At 35.5% G+C, this 18,523-nt stretch overlaps 1 pseudogene; it reads right to left on the bottom strand.

Moving 5' to 3' along the window:
- Positions 1 to 6,767: 6,767 nt before the first annotated feature.
- Positions 6,768 to 6,867, bottom strand: LOC137735819 (small nucleolar RNA R71; annotated as a pseudogene).
- Between the last annotated feature and the right edge of the window lie 11,656 nt (positions 6,868 to 18,523).

The raw sequence follows: 18,523 nt of genomic DNA, 5'->3' as shown, positions 1-18,523 counted from the left end.
AGTGTATCATTTTATACTGATTCAGTAAATTTCCTTGAGAAACATGCAAGAACTTATCAATCAAGTTACAGAGACTTTGGTACATTAACATTGAGAACATTGCAGAACTGGCCTTTCCACATCTTCGTTAAAAACCAACTCTTGACAAGATTAGATTCGGCTAGTGACTGTCTAGTTGTTCGTTATGTATAGCTGCTTTGTTAACAAAAGCACAAAGAATTTATATTTTATGATCTTTCAACTTTGGCTCATGAAAAGAAAGGCAAAATTATTAATTTTTTTATATATTTATTCCCCTAGAATACAAACAGTTGCTCAAAATCCAACTCTAGCTAATTACCCCAACTAACGAAGTTGATTAAATTATGAAGAAAAAAAAGAAGATATGTTTGGGTCCTAATAAAAGAGAATAGTGCAACTCATGGAAGCCTGTTAGCATCTGGTCAAAATTGTTCCAGCCTTGGGCCGATAGAGGTTTGTTTGAGCCGTTTCCACTCTGGATATGCTCCTGTATGCACAAGAGAAAATAATGAGTGATACGCAACGTGAAGTAGAATTAGTAAGTGCTCTAAATTTATTGTTTGTGGCTGGTTTGGATCCTTCCGTGACGAACATACGATTCAGGAGCGGATAAAACAGATATGCACTCGGGAGTTCCAAAATGAAAGAAATTGAAATATAGATCAAAGATTTAGCATTGGTATGATACTATTGCTTGTGGAATAAATCTTGTCTGAGTGAGGGAATATCAGTAATCAAATAGCTAATGCACGGCTAACTTGAGTGAAAAGGGAAGAGGGTGATATCAATATCAAATCCTCTCGGTAAGAAAATAAAATGACAGAAACAAAACTGCTAATTATGAATAAGCAGAAATATGAAAAAAAAAAATTAATGCATAATATACTTCGGCCGATGAAACAATGAGTAGTTCGGCAAACCACAAGTAGAAGATATGGAAACAGGTTCTCACTTTCATTCCTTAACTACTTACTTATATGAATATCGTATCGTAAAGAGGAATGTTAAAAAACACAAACGTCATATGGGGTTGCCTACATAAGTTCCACAGAAACGGCGGGATTAGCACTGGCCCTCCACCCTTGGTCATAAGGAACATGTCATGTCATTAGGTTCAAAAGCTATTTGAAACGAGGAACATGTAAAGCTCATACATATACACAAATAAAGCGTTTGTAACCTTAGACTTACCAAAAGAAAGTAACGAAAATATCTTAGCACAGATTTACTCATGTGACAAGAGTATTATGTATAGGAAAAAAAAAAACAACGGTACAAGCTTTGAAAAGGGAACAAAAGAATAAGAAGATAGAAAACATACAAGCATATATTTGGAAAGAATCATTTCCATTAATGAAAAATGGTACATGCTCCTTTCCTGACCTAAAGATAGGATCTCTTGCATCCTTTCTGGCCAGTCTGAATTTATCCTCTGAGCAAAATCTTTGACCTCCCATAACAACGATTAAAGAAAATATGTAACAGCAGCAAGAACAAGGTTTATCTCTATCAATTGTGTATTTACATGTAGAACCATGGTGGTAGATTTAACTTGAAATTTCCAGATGATACATCATTTTAAGAAAACAAAATAATACTGACTAAAGAGAACAAAGACATGCAAAACCGGAAGAGTGGGCGGCCGGAACCATATTTCACAACAGATATTTAATGGTCTTGATCAAACGATAGTTCTTTTTCTTTATAAGCATAAAAAAGATGGCTTAAACTGGCCAAAAACTATTACCCTCAGAAAATAAAAACCAAGGTCTTTTCTGAACCACCACAAACATCCAGAAAAATGCCAAGCATTGTCCCAAAGTCTACCCATTTCTTTCACAGACAACACTTTTGGGCAACTTTTTTCATCTTTTTACCCAAGTGAAGAGTGGATTTGAACTTTGGACAGTTTCAAACGAAAGTAGATAAATACCACTATACTTATAGCTATTTGGTTTGTAAGCAAACTCTGCAACATTGAAAAACATATGACAATTGGAATTGTTTGGCAGGTATCAATTAAATTTCATCTTCTCATTGCACATCTTCAATTTTAGAACTATGTTCATAAAAAATGCAAGGAAGTTGCACCATAATGAGATCCAGCATTCTGTTTCCTTAAGCTTTCCATAACTAAAGTCACCATCGACAAAGTTATTACCACTCAGGTCAAGCCAGTACTTTTTCTTCCACATGTTGCCCGTGTAAACATAATTGTGAGTATCAATGACTTGTCAATCAATCACTTGATTTTTGAGTAACTTATTATTAGGTGACCATTATCCAAGTGATTTTATGGCCCAATATAGTTAGAACAATAGTCTTAACCTTTGATTAACCTATTACATGATCCCTATTTAGTAAAGACTTATTACGGTGGGATATAACATATAATTGTGATTATGGTATTTCTCATTTAATAACAGGCTTAATTGAGAGATATCCTAGCAGCTATACAAGGATTGTCCCTGCTCTTACAATAATCATTATATTATGTTCTAAACCCCATTCATAGCATGAACATATAATTTGGAGAGAGTAGAAGACATTGTTATGCATATGCAGATTCCATTGTCATCCAGAAGAGTCATGTCTTATGTATTCTACATATCAGTTCAATATAATTAGTTCATCCTTATTTTATATTGATTCGATTCATTATATTCGTGATCCTAATGTCTTGTTGTTGTGATTCCAGAATATTTCTTACAGCTTTATGTGATTTTTTTTTTCATCCACTAAAATTTGAAAACATAAGAGTATATTGTAAATCATGTCCTATTTCATTCCTAGAATTGAACCTTGAATGCTACTGTTTCAGATACTATGTTTCGATTCTATTATGTCCTTTTTTAAATTGCGTTAACGGAAAGTGAAAACATGCTGAGATTGATTAGGCATTTCAGTTCTCGTGTTAATCACGAAGTCTGGATCATTAACGATGAAAACCATGGGACTCATGATTAACAACATAAGAGTAGCAACAACTGAGTACTAGCAAATTTCCAACAATTCCTACAAATGAGGGTTTGAGGGCGAGAGTTGACTCAACGCAAATATTGGTCCTTCGTAACCAAAAGGTCATGGGTTCGAGTTGTGGAAAAGTCTCTTTGTAAATACGAAAGACATTTCCCTCCGACCCTTGCGCGGAGAGCCTTGTTAGCTTGGGGTGGCCCTTTACTAAAAATGAGGGTTTGTTATGTTGCACATTGTCTCAAAAGTTCATTAATGTGATTATTATGTGGGTGACTTCGCAGGAACGATTGGTTAGCAAATAAGAATCTCTGAGATGGTTACTTTGTGTGGGCAATGACCACTTAAGGTTTAGGTATAGAAATGTGCTAAAATTTGGGGCACTTTGCACTTGTTTTCTTTTTACTAAACAAGACATTCAGAAAATGCATCCGATTGAGATTGAGCTAGATTCAAAATTTTATCGGAATGGTGTTTTCTGTTTGCTTGTGGAAAATAAAGGTCAGTGGATTCATTGATGTTTAGCATAACTGACAATTGCCTACTTATGAATGGTTGCTTGGCGATTTGCAATTGCAGGTCTTTTTATCACATATGTGGCTTTGAACTCGATGGATGGCCATGGCCAACCTGTTGAATTATAAGTTGTGAGCTGATAGTATTAGTCAATAAGTTTTGATTTTAAATGGTGTATTCATTTGTGTCAAAGAATGACAAGTGTAAGAATCTCATATATAAGGCCATGAGTGTCATGTGTCATTTGATCCTAGTTATTAGCTAGATATGTAGCTGAAATCAAGTTCTAGTGTGAGAATGATCTAGCAAGTTGGTTTCTAACGGTAATATTCCCTCTACACAACTTGTGTGAGAGAGAGAATGGTGTAAGCAATCAATGAAAAGAGAAGTGCTCCTCTATTGGCCTCAGAGCTAGGTTGCAATTAGAATTGCGCGTGAATTATGAATTAAATCATCACCAACGTTGGGTTTTCTGAGCTATATCTAGGCTCACTCAAGGTCAAGTAAAGTTCACCGAAGTCTGTTTGTGATCTAAGAACTACGTGTTTTGGGGTACACTCAAGCTCGCGATGGCTGGATCTGGGAGTGCTGAAGTTCGGACTTCGATCTTCTTCAATGAGAACTATGAGTTCTGGAGAATTAAAATGATCACCATTTTCAAGTCACATGGGCTATGGAATCTGGTAGAGAAAGGTATTACGACTCCTGATTCAAAGAAGAAGAAGATGAAGACTGAGGAAGACACATACATTGATGATGAAAATGATGAGAAAATGGTTGCAATCTTCATGAAAGATGCAAAAGCTCTCGGCATCATTCAAAGTGCAGTTTCCGATTAGATCTTTCCTGGGATTGCAAACGCAGACTTGGTAAAAATGGCATGGGATCTGTTATATGGAGAATACCATGGTGGTGATGAGGTAAGGTCTGTGAAACTTCAAAATCTTAGAGAGAATTTGAATACACTAGAATGCATGATGATGAATCCTTATCCGGGTATCTTACTCATTTAAATGATCTGATTAATTAAATGAAGATATTTGGTGAGATTTGATGAGTATATTTTATATTATATATTTTATCCTATTATTAGTATACTTTGGTTAATATTTTAGAAGAATTTTGATATTTTGAATTGTATTTCTAATATAAGACTTTTGACTTCTTCTGAAGAAAAACATGGCCAAATGGATGAATTTTGGAGTAATTCCAATTGGAGGACATTCATGAGTCACTTGGCTTGATCCTATCAAAATATCAGATTTTTCTACCAAGCGATGATTTTCTGGCAATAAAATAAAGGAGCAATGCGCAGTGCTGGAATAGTGACGTTTTGGGTTTAACTTGCGTTTTTGGAGCCCAAGATGACCTCGGATGGGTTCGTGGCCTTCTGGAGATGTGTTCAGAACGTTCTTATCTTTAAAAAAAGCTATATTGGGCCGGATTTAGAGGAGATTTGAGGCTAAAACGTGGCTGAACAGTTTTTGTGCAACTTTTCCTAGTTTGATTAGGACTTTATTTTCTATTTTATTTTATTATTATTTAGTTTCTTAGTGGGAATAAAATACTTGATTGTTAGGGTTTGTGCGCTGGTTTTAGAGAGATATTAAAAGGCTTTGGCCAGTTCTAGGTTTGGGGGGATGCTTTCTTTTATGCTACTTTGGGGAGACAGAGAACTTGGCTACGATTTTTTGAGATTTTCTACTTTAGGGTGTTTTCATTCCTTTTATTCTTAATAATATTTTCTATGATTTCAATTATGAATATTCGTAACTAATTCCTTTTGCTAGGGCGAAGCCTTGAGCCTTAGCATGAATATATAATTTTTATTCAATTGCTTATGATTGTTTGCATGTGCACTTTGAATTATTGATCATCGTGATTAAAACTATCTAATTGTCTTAATGCCTGATCACCATTAGGATCTTTAGAAAAGTAATTTGATGCAATTTTGGTCGGAAAGTTCCCTGAAATTGATGCTAGCTTCTAGTGATTAATAATTGTAATTTCACTTAAGATGAACACCACATCTTAAGGGTTGCATGGTTTTTCAAAGGGTTTTCATAAAGCATAATGAGTTTTTCATGTTCAGATTTGATCCGAACGTCCGGACGGGTTGCATGTTAGATATATGTTCTATGTTAGAGGTTCCAAGTAGAATATAAATTAGGAAAACCTAACCTTCAAAGTGGCATGTGTAGATCATAAGTAATTGGTAAAAATACATAGGATTGCTAGGTCATGGTGGAACCCTAATGCTTTCTTAATTTGATTTTTTTTTCAGAACAGTTTTCTTTCCCTTTCATCTTTAATATTGCAGATTAGTTTATTTTTATTAATTAAATTCGTTTGAATTTAAGTAGATTATAAAACCAATCATCTCAATTTTCTGCTTTATAATAATTAATTGGAATTTGGCTAGTTTCGAATTATTTAATAATCCTTGTGGAGAACGACCTTGCGAGAACCGTTTATACTACAACAACCTTGTCATTCTTGCAAGTAATATAGGAGTTTTTAACCCGTTTGCGTTTGTGGTAAAATCTCTATCAAGAAATTGGCGCCGCTGCCGGGGATTATTTAAAATAATTCATTCTAATTAGATTTACAGTTAGTTATTGCTGTCTATAAACACAAAAAAAAAAAAAAAAAAAAAATTAAATTTCGTTTTATTTTATTTTACAGATTACAATAGTACTGCAGATTACAACAATTTGTGCATGGTTAGAACTAGATCAATAGCACAAAATTTGATTCCATTTGATCCAGAACTTGAGCAATCTTTAAGGAGGAGACGCAGGGAACAAACTTTGCAGTGGATTCCTTCTTTGCAGGGGACTTTTCTGCAATCTTTATTTTCTGAGGATCTGCACAGTGAAAAAAATATGGCTTTTGTTATTCTAGAGGCTGGTCAACCTTTAGGGGATTCATTAACGACTCATGCCACTAACATACCAAGTTGCATTACTTATCCACAAGTGGAGGAAGGGTCTACATTCGAAATAAAGCAACACATGTTGAATATTCTACCTACATTTCATGAGTTCTCAACTGATGATCCTAACATGCACATTGCAGAATTTTTAATGGGATGCAAGAATATTTTGGTGAGAGGATTTTCATCTGAATCTATTAAGCTCCGTTTATTTCCATACACTTTGAAAGATCAAGCAAGGAGATGGCTCCTCGCACATGTGAAAAATTCAGTGAAAAATTCTTAAGCAAGTATTATCCAGCTTCAAAGACTCTTGACATGAAAACTCAGATTCTATCTTTTGCCCAAAAACCAAATGAAGAGTTTCATGAGGCGTGGGAATGGTTCAAAGAGTTGATTAGAAAATGTCCGCATTCTGGTATTAACAATACTGATCGAATGCATATATTTTTCAGAGGGTTAAATATAACAACAAAAACTCTTGTTAACGCTTCATGCGGAGGTTCGTACAAGGATAAAAATGCACAAGAAGCTTGTTTGTTATTTGAAAAAATGGCAACAGATACACAGCAATGGGCAATTGAGCAGCCACAATCTAGGTCAGTTTTTGAGATGTCTAATGGTTCTCCACATGTGTCGGCACAAATTGAAAAAATGGAGAAAAACCTTGAAAATTTTGATGCAAAATTTGACATGTTATTACAAAGAATTCCAAGTTCACAGGTTGCTGTACAACAGCCTTTACAAGCTGCCTGCAGTATTTGCAGCATGACAACCCATGATTTTTTTAGCTGTCCACATAAAGTTGCTTATCCGGAGTTTGTAGCAGAATAGGTTAAGGCATTTAACAATTTTCAACGTCCCCGAAATAACCCATAATCAAATTTCTATAACCCGGGTTGGAGAGATCATCCTAATTTAAAGTGGGATAGAGATCAGCATGCAAAGCCACAATTTCAACAATAGGTACAACAACCTGCTGCACCTAAGGCTACTTGGGAGATTGCAATTGAAAAGTAAGCAAATACTACCAGTCAAGAAATCCAAAATCTACATGCATCAATGAAAAATATGGAAAAACAAATTGAGCAGATTGCATTGCAAGTTTTAGAAAGAGCATCAGGTACTTTTCCCAGCCAAACAATACCTAATCCAAGAGGACGAGAAGAATGCAACATTATACAGACTTTACGGTCTGGCAAAAGTTATGACAACAGACATGAAAACTGCGCTTAAAATTCGTAGGCAGCACCACAACCACAAATAGATTCGAGAAATTTTGCAAAATCTAATATTTTTGCAGATTCTGCAATTTCTACAAGTTATGGGCAGCCACAAGACAGATCCGAAAATACTGCAGAAGATACCACAAAAACTGCAGAACGTGTTTATGTGCCTCCAATGCCTTATCCTGAAAGGTTGAAGCCTAAAGCTAAAGATCAACAGTTGACAGATTTTATGAAGACTTTAGCTAAAGTTCAGATTAATCTACCATTAATTGATACAATAAAAAACATTCCATCTTATGCCAAGTTTTTTAAGGACGTTTGTACAAAGAAAAAAAAGCTCGTGGATTTTGAAAAAGTGATTCTAACAGAACAATGCAGTGCGGTCTTATTGCATAAATTGCCTCCAAAGAAGAAAGATCCAGGGAGTTTTACTATCTCTTGCACCATTAGAAATTGTGATTTTAGTAGTGCTTTAATTGACTTAGGTGCTAGTGTAAACTTAATGCCTTATTCTGTTTTTAAACATTTAGGTGAAAGAAAGCTGAAGCCAACCTCCAACATTATTCAATTGGCTGACCGTTCAATTACCTATCCTAGAGGAGTCATTGAAGATGTTATTGTTAAGGTTAACAATCTATATTTACCAGCTGATTTTATGGTGTTGGACATGGATGAGGATTTGACAACACCCATCATTTTGGGCCGCCCATTCCTGGCAACAGCTCGGACTCTTATTGATGTTGAAGCCGGAACTTTAACATTTCGGGTTGAAGATCAAACAGTTGTTTTTAGGTTGTTTGAAGCTAACACACATCCAGGTGATAAGCAAGAATGCATGCGTGTTGATGCATTAGATGGTTTGCCTTGTGCCAAATTTATGACCAGATCATCAACTGACAATCAGCCCATAAAGACTCTAAATGTGATTCGTGAGTGTGATAGTAAAACACATCAACACAAAGTTCAGTTACTTGAAGTGCAAAAATCAAAAACAGATCCGAGCAACTAGATGGACCAAGATTCTTTCAAATGAGATATTAGTTCAGAAGGAGCTAATTAGTCTCACTAAGGTGTATGATCCTATATGCTTAGTGATAGAAAATACAAAGAGTCTGGAATCTATTGAATTACAAGAAGTTGTAGCTATATTGAAGAGTCAAGAGCAGAGGTTTGATTTGCATTCCATTGATGCAACTAAAAGAGCGTTTGCTTTTCTCACTGTTAATCCAAAAGGAAAAATCGAGGTAGTGCTCAGTTTAGCACATTCAAGCCATAGAGAAATTGGAATAAAAAGGGTAAGAAGTGGGACTCAAATCCCAAGTTTCAGCAAAAGTCATTCACTAATGCTGCACAGAATGGTACTCATTCTCTAACCTGGGTCAAGAGAGTGCAAAACCTTAGTGCAAAGTGTGTTCCAAGTTCCATTATGGTGAATGTAGATCTAAAGGAAAATCCAAATGTCACAATCGTTGGACATTGGGCCAAAGAATGCACTGTAGGAAAAGCTGTTCAGAAAGCAAAATGTGCAAACCAAATGGAAGTGACAGGAAACTTGTTTTATGCAAATTATGTTGTTGCTGAAACAAAGGTTAATGGAGAGTAGTATAAAAATATGGTTGCAGCAATCATATGACAAGATCTCCTTGTTGATGTAAAAATAAATGTTGCATGGAAAGTTCAAATGCCAACATGTGTGTTAGTGGATGTGGCGGGAATAGGATCACTAGCAATTGAAACCAATAAAGGGAAGAAATACATCAGAGAAGTCATGTATTTACCTGGTTTAAAGAAGAATTTGCTCATTGTTGGACAAATGGATGAACATGGGTACTATCTTGTGTTTGGTAGGATATTGTGTAGTGTGTTTGATAGTCACTCACTTGATTGTCAGATTATCAGTGTGAAAATGAAAGGAAACAAATGTTATCCCCTATCTTTAATGCTAGAGAAATAGCTTATGTTAAAAGCCATTCTTACTCACTGCACTTGGACCTGGCACATAAGATTAGGTCATTTGCATTTTGGAGGAATCAACTGTTGAGAGATAAAGACATGGTTCATGGTTTACCATATCTAGAAGAGTATGATGGAGTCTGTGAAGGCTGTCAATATGGCAAACAACATAGCGAAAGTTTTCTAAGAGGTCAAGCACAAAGGCTAGTGTTCCACTTAAATTGGTCCATGTTGACTTGAGTGGACCAATGAGAAATGAATCCACTTGAGGAAATAAGTATTTCATGCTGCTTGTTGATAATGCAACTAAAATGATATAGGTGTACTTTCTCATATACAAATATGATGCTTTCACCTATTTCAAGAAGTTCGAAGCAACAACTGAGTTACAAAATGGGTTGAAGGTGAAGTGTTTGAGAAGTGATAAAGGATGTGAGTTCTTATCTGCTGAATTCAATCAATTCTGTGACACAGAGGGCATTCAAAGACAACTTTCTCTTGCACACACTTCACAGCAAAATGTAGTGGTGGAGAGGAAAAATAGAACAGTGGTTGAAATGGCTAAGTATATGCTACATGATAAAGGGATGCCTTACTATCTGTGGGTAGAAGCTATGCACATTGCAGTTTATATATTGAATCGATGTCTTACCAAATCCCTTGACAACATAACCCCTTTTGAAGCCTATAGTGGAAGGAAACCAGGTATTGCTCATTTGAAGGTTTTTGGCTCAGTTTGTTATGTTCACATTCCATCTGAGCTAAGGCATAAACTTGAAGCAAAGAATATCAAAGGAGTTTTTGTTGGATATGCAAAGTGTGAGAAAGGATATAGAATTTTTGACCCAATCTTTAAGAAGTTGATCTTGTCAAGAGATGTTATATTTGATGAAAATTCAGCTTGAGATTGGCAAGAAAGCAAAGAGAAGTATATTTCATTGCCTAACTGTGAATGGAAATCTGTTGATGTAGCAAGAAGTGAGATCACAAAAGATGAAGCCAATCATCTCAATAGCTTGTCACCTACTACACAGAGAGAAACCTCATGTGATATTGATGATGCATAGATCACTTCACAATCACATTCATGTGAATCTTCTAGTAGAATATGTGAAGATGTGAGAGACACTCAAGCTATTGATCATACTCCTTTAAAATGGAGGAAATTGGATTATGCACTTGCTTAGTGCAACTTATGCATTATGGAATCAGAGAAGTATGAAGATGCTGTTGAGGATAAGTCTAGGATGAAAGCCATGAAGGATGAACTCTCTATGATTGAGAAGAATGCAACCTGGGAGTTGGTAGATAGGCTAACTAACTAGCCTGTAATTGGAGTTAAATGGGCGTTCAAGACTAAACTCAATCTTGATGGAACTGTGCAAAAGAACAAGGCAAGGCTTGTTACAAAGAGATACGCTCAGAAACTAGGAATATACTATAATGAAACTTTTGCCCCAGTTGCCAGATTGGACACAATCAGAACTCTTATTGATTTGGCTGCTCAAAAGAGTTGGAAACTCAATCAACTTGATGTCAAATCTGCCTTTCTAAATGGTGCCTTAGAAGATGAGGTTTATGTAGAACAACCTGATGATTTTATGTTTAAAGGAAGAGATGACAAGGTGTATAAACTTCACAAAGCTCTTTATGGTCTCAAACAGGTACCTAGAGCTTGGTATGGAGAAATTGACACTTATTTTGCATAATTTGGATTTGTAAAAAGTCAAAGTGAAGCAACTTTCTACATCAAGACAAGGATTAAGAAATTACGATTGTCTTTATCTATGTTGATGACATAGTGTACACTGGTAATAACAATGAGATGTTGAAGGAATTCAAGGAAGATATGTTGGTTAAGTATGAAATGACTGACTTGGGTCTTCTTCATCATTTTCTTGGCATAGGAGTTATCCAAACTCACTCAAGCATATTTATTATCTAGAGGAAGTATGTAGTCTCTTTGTTGAATAAGTTTGGTCTAAGTGAGTGTAAATCTGTGTTCACACCCCTTGTTCCATCAGATAAGCTATGCAAGGATGATGGCAATGGACCTGCAAGTGAGGAACACTATAAAAGGATTGTGGGAAGTCTGTTATATCTCACTGCCACTCGGCCATATATAATGTATGTTGCTAGTCTCCTTGCTAGGTTTATGCACAGTCCTTCGAACAAGCTCTTTGGTACAGCTAAAAGAGTGCTAAGATACATCAAGGGCACCTTGGATTATGTATTGAAGTATGTGAAGGGAAAGAGTGCAATGTTAATCGGATTCTATGATAGTGATTGGGGAAGATCTGTTAATGACGGTAAAACACTTTTGGTTATGCTTTCTCCTTTAGCAGTGGAGTATTTTTGTGGGCCTCTGTGAAACAAAACTATGTAGCTCTTTTCACTGCAGAAGCAGAGTACATAAGTGCCTCAGAAGCAATTGCACAGGCCATTTGGCTCAAGTTTGTACTTGAAGACTTTGGGGAGTTACAAACTGAGGCAACTCCATTGAAGTGTGACAACATAGTTGTAATAGCAATCACTAAAAATCTAGTGTTTCACCAGAAAACAAAGCACATTGACAAAAGATATGCATTGTAAGAAGGGATAATTGACTTAGTGTATTGTCCAACAAATAAGCAGGTGGCGGACATATTCACTAAGGCTCTAACCAAGGATCGGTCCAACTACCTCAGAGATATGCTTGGTGTGAAATCAACTCAAAACTTAAAGGGGAGTGTTGAATTAAAAGTTATGAGCTGAAAGTATTAGTAAATAAGTTTTGATTTTAAATGGTGTATTCACTTGTGTCAAAGAATGACAAGTGTAAGAATCTCATATGTAAGGTCATGAGTGCCATGTGTCGTTTGATCCTACTTATTAGCTAGATGTGTGGTTAAGATCAAGTTTTAGTGTGAGAATGATCCAGCAAGTTGGTTTCTAACGATAATATTCCCTCCACATAACTTGTGTGAGAGAGAGAATGGTGTAAGCAATCAATGAAAAGAGAAATGCTCATTTATGACTTGCAGAGTGTAGCAGCAACCATTTCCTTCATTCATTCACTGCATTCATCTCTCTTTGAATCCATATAATCAAAATTTCAATACACTGTTGTGTATAGTTCCATTGACATTTGGTAAGACGTAAGCTTGGCTAATCTTCACTAACATCTATGTTGCTAGTGCTTACTGGAATGGAATTAGGCTTCACACTGATCGTTCCTTGCGAAACATAATCCATGAGCATCCATTGACATAAGCTAGTTGCATTTCTACAGGTACCTTATTGACTTTGGGACACATGATCGGGGATCTCGAAGTTCTGTGGACAAAAGGTGAATCGAAGAGGCCATGTCCGCACGTTTATCTGCAACCCTCCTCTCAATAAACAAAACTAGGAAACAAAGTAATAGTGTGATAGACTAGTCCAGTCTAGTTCAACACATTCCCCTGTGAAACAAACACAAGGCTACACTCAGGGTTAGCCCAGTCTTGTGCAAGAAAAATTAGTGAAGCCAACCAAATGGACCCATAATATTAAGTTAGAGCTTGCATAGGACAGATTCTCCCTGCTAATTCATCACGTGACTATTGTTCATCAGATGGATGATGCACTTTTAAAACATATGAAAATTTTCTACTAGTTATATTCATTGAGACTAAATTTTGGTTGAACGAGAAAATCTCATTCAAACTCTTATTCGTGCTAAGTAGGGTGGATATTAATCGGCGAATTGATTTAAATCAAGTAAGAGAACCAATTTTGATACATTATGAGCCCCAAAAAATCATGATATTACAAGTTGCAATTTTTTCCCAATGCACCGTAGTACTAAGTGCGACAAAAAAACGAATGACTTAAATTAGAATAGAAGATCAAACAATTATGGCAATTAAATATATAGCAGACCCCTTTTTACTTCATACACTCTTAATTTGTGGTCGTTAAAGAAGATCAAATGACATAAATTAACAAGGAACATGTAAGAAGTAAAGAGGAGTGTTTGGATACCATTGATTTGTGACACCATATTTAAGGATGATTTTCAATTTTAGGGACCATCTTGATGAGATTGGTCAATTTCAGGGATCATTTGTGATAAAAAAAACCTAGAACAGGTAACATTGAATGCTAACATAGCATTGAAGTTAGACCCTACAAATTGATCAAACTAGTATAAAAACCTATATCGATTCACAATTTTTCAATCCAAGCACTCTTAGGATTAGAAAATGTGTTTTTCTTAGTTACAATAGATGAAAACGAAACATTTGACCTAATTTAATCATAATCCAAATCTAATAAAAAGGTGATCTTCAACCGTCGATCGATGGTGGTTAGAATGATATCGTACGACGGCTCATATTACGTATATTGATTGAGGTGGCCTTTAATATGAGTTCTACTTTGTAACAATTGCTAATCATTTACGCCCATTCGGCCTGCCATTCTCGGATTCTTTTAGACTTGATATTGCTGATCACTTGTTGGGCCTCAACCAACTACCTTGCCGCGGTGTGGGGTTTGGTCATGCATGAGTTCATGCTCAAGTTCTCTGATTAGGTTTTTATTTACTACTTGAAACTGAATACTTTATTTACCAGAACAATATACTTCCTGTTGTATGTAATTTTTTAATTAGCTAAGGGTTGCATACTTTACTTGCACACTGCAACATTTTACTTCATTTGCTAAGACAATAAGGCCTTTTTGTGTTTATATATAGATTGATGTACCAAGTTGGTCTATGAATTATTACATGGGTGCAAATTAAGCCTCCAAACCTTCTTTTTTCTTTTTTTTTTCTTTTTCCTGAAAAATAAGTCATTAAAACTCATTAAAAATTGCCAATTGCATTCATACTATAAGCTTTGAAGCTACTGTATTCATATTTTCATTAATTTAAGTTACGTGATTTACATGAGAAACTTTAAAGTGTAATCTTGTCATTTTCTAACTTATATGCCTTTAACACTATTTTTTCGAAAAGAGAAATCTTAAACTCATAAAAATTGTCAATCTACCCTTCAAAGTCTACCTCATGTTAGTCATGTGACTTAAATTGACATAAATTTTAATAGAATAACTTCGAATCTTATAGTAGAATGAAAATCTAACAATTTTTAATGAGTATATGGACTTTTTATATTTTATATTTTTATAACTATTTAAGGACTTAATTTTCACTCGCATAATAACTCTGAAACCAACTCCGCTTCCTTGGTTGATTTAGGGATGTAAATCGAAAAATATAACCAACTCGGTTTGTGAGACATGGAGTTTCTCTCCTGCTGCATTCCTTACATAAAGAAGTCATCAAATGTTCCAGGCTAAAAGATTAAAAGTTTTAAATATAACCACAACGAGCATTTTTTTTTCATTAATTAATCAATGTTTGGTCATGATTATATATTGATAAGGCATGCCAATTTTAAATTGAACAGTTCACAATATTCCACAAAATAATCCCGACAGGAATAAAATAAAAATAATTTAATTCTTCTAAGCATCTTGGTTCATTTATATGTACATGCTGAGTATACAAGCATATCAGCGTGCTGAGCAATTTTATGAAAACAGACTTATCTTTATCGTGGCGTTTTAGATTAAAAATTTGTAATTATTATGATATTCTTAACTAATAATGCAATGGCATGAACAAAAAAAAAAAAAAAAAGAGCATATATCATTGTCTTATCAAACGGTGACATTTTCTGTTTGATAAGAGACTGTAAAATAAAAAATGTGCACAAGATTTGCTAAGTGATGTTATTCGAACTTCGTCCTTGAGTAATTTGAACATATTTTGTACATAAATTGTGTTTCTATAGTGTAATGACTTTTGCAAAATGCATGCGGTCTTTGTTTTTCTAGCATGAGGGACTTTTCAAATCATCCTTTAAAGAAAAAACGGAAGTGAAAAAATCACTACTTCTTAAATTTCAATTGTAATATAACGAGACTTTCCAGGTGCAAACAAAATATGTTACATATCCATATATAAATATGTGTATTGGTGCAGCATTATAAAATTCTCCTTAATATGATGGGCCCATTACTTTGAGAATGCAATCATCTTCTTGGAGACTTGGAGTTCTTAGTTCTTATTTTTTTGCTTTTTTTTAGTACATCGATATGTTTATATTAGGGGGGAGAGGAAGTTCGGCTAAGCCATACAATGGGCAACCTAATTTAGTATTGAATTCACCATCCAAGAGATTCGAACCCAAGACCTCTCACTTTCAAGTGAAGAGAAATACCACTAAACCGTAGTACTGAGTGGGCTTGGAGTTCAAGTTTTAGAGCAGGTAGTCCAAATTGTTAGCTTTATAGAATTGCCAACTTCATCAAATAGAAATTATTAAATATTGGTCGGGGGCTACTCAGTACTACAGTCTGGTGGTATTTCTCTTCACTTGAAAGTGAGAGGTCTTAGGTTCGAATCTCGTGGATGGCGAATTTGATACCAAATTAGGCTTTCATTGCGTGGCTTTGCCAAACTCCCCTCTCCTTAGTGTAAAATGATGTACTAAAAAAAAAAAATTATTGGTCAGGGGAGGCTGAAATGCCACCGTAAGTCTTTTTAGACTTTGAAAAAGAATTGCAATGATGAAGCCACTAGCTGATTCCTTTTAAAAAAAAATAGTTAATTAAATTTGGAAACGGAAAAAATAAAATAAAATTCTCATAAAAATTAAAGTATGAATGTAGCCTACTAGCCGTTGTGTTCTATGTTGCAAAATATTCCACTTCAAGAAATATTACAGAAAATCTTTCAAACGTAAAACTAGCCGCATTGTGTTTTATGTGTGATATTATATAATATTTACATGAAATTTGATGACATTTCTCCTATTAGAAATTTCACAACTTTTTTTTTTTTTTTCCTGTGGGCCTTGTTCTTGAAATAATTCCACTTACATTTACCTGATGGGAAAGTTCTATACCGTTGGATGTCTCATTACCCAAAGTCACCTTTGGCCTTATTGATAACACAATATTTATACATTTATATTACCCATATTTTCTATGTTTTATGCTATGTTTTCTTGTGAAATTGGTTGTTTGATGTATTTAGTGCATATTTTGTAGATAATGGACCGTGGAGAAGACTTTGGAGTCTTTTGGTGATTTCAAGACTAAAAAGGATCAAAACTGAGAAGAATTGAAGTCAAGAAGCATTGCAACGATCATCAAATGTTAAATTGTTCAATCCACAACTTAATGGCTGCTGTGTGAAAATTATAACTGGAGCTGGAAGGTGTTGCGCAGAACTGTCATTTTCGTTGGGACGTAAGAAATTCATCAGGATGAACTGGGTGTTGTGTCACATATACATGGAAAGCTCTGGATGTCTAGTTTCGGCAGAAGTTTACGGATCATGATTTGGATGCTTCTAGAAGAAGTTATACCCGTTTTAGTACGAGAAGGCCAGTTCAAGAATTCTACGCGGAAGTGGAGTCCAGTTTGAATCAGGAAACATGTTGGGATTCTTGTTTGGGCTGGGATTCAATAATTGTGGCAAAGAAAAGCCTAACCTAAACCTAACTATATATTCCTTGGATGGTTGTAAAAAGGGGAGCAGCAACATGGAAAGGAAGAAAGAGACGCACTTCATCATATTGTTGGACAACTGACCTAAGGGGAAGCCAAACGCAAGCGGTCCTGCAAGGGTTTTCTTTTACATCTTTTCAGACTTTGTGATTATGATGGTCGTGATTATGTTTTGCTATAATTTTATGGTCGTGATGAACTAATTTCTTTATTAGGGATTCGATGTAGCCTTCATGATAATTCTATGTCTTAGTTAACTTTACTTTTTTTATGGTCGTGATGAAATAATTTCTTTATTAGGGATCCGATGTAGCCTTCATGATAATTCTATGTCTTAGTTAACTTTACTCTTTTATCAATTCAAGGGTTTCTAGTTTCATTCATTATGCTTAAATCATTCTTTATGTTTATGTTATTGATTAGCTACCTTTAATATGAATTTTTAGATGTATGAGACAAGGTTATAGTAGACACCATATGCTTAGTCTTGAGATAGCTCTCTTGGATGAATGAGTTGTTGTTGATGCAGACGCCATGCTAAGACACTTTTTGGTTTTCTTTGTTCTTCTTGCACTTAATGGATTTTTGATTATTGATTTAGACTAGATACCATGGTTAAGTTGATGATTAAGACACTAGTAGGAAAAACACTTTGTGTGACGTAGGTACCTTCGTCGTGCAAAGTCAAAAATCGTTGCCTAAGGGTTTGCGCAACGCAACCTTCGTCGTGCAAAGATGCTTTGCGCGACGTATGGCCTACGTCGAGCAAGGCCACTTTGCGCAACACAGAACCTACGTCGAGCAAAGAGTCCTTGCGCGACGCATGGCCTACGTCGAGCAAAGAGTCTTTGCGCGACACAGGACCTACGTCGTGCAAAGTGGACTTCCGCGAGGCAGGACCTACGTCATGCAAAGTGTCCTTGCGCGACGCATGGCCTACGTCGACCAAAGAGTCTTTGCGCGACACAGGACCTACGTCGTGCAAAGTGGCCTTGCACGACGCATGACCTACGTCGAGCAAAGTGGCATTGCGCGACGTATGACCTACGTCGTGCAAAGTGGCCTTGCGCGACGCATGACATACGTCGAGCAAAGGATCTTTGCGCAACTCAGGGCCTACGTCTTGCAAAGTTGCCTTACGTGACGCGACCTACGTCGCGCAAACCCTTTTTTTTTTTTTTTTTTTTTTTATGTTTTATTCAAAACTATTTTTTTTTTAAATTTTTTTGATAAATATAATTGATTAACCAAGCAAAAGTATTTAATTATAAAATATATAAAAATGTACGTGCAAGATGTCCAAACAAAAAAGAAAAAACTACAAGTGAACTAGGTATAAAACATCAAG

The sequence above is a fragment of the Pyrus communis genome, chromosome 5 (genome assembly GCF_963583255.1).
Source record: "Pyrus communis chromosome 5, drPyrComm1.1, whole genome shotgun sequence".
NCBI classification, from domain to species: domain Eukaryota; kingdom Viridiplantae; phylum Streptophyta; class Magnoliopsida; order Rosales; family Rosaceae; genus Pyrus; species Pyrus communis.
This window is presented reverse-complemented; position numbering and strand designations above follow the sequence as displayed.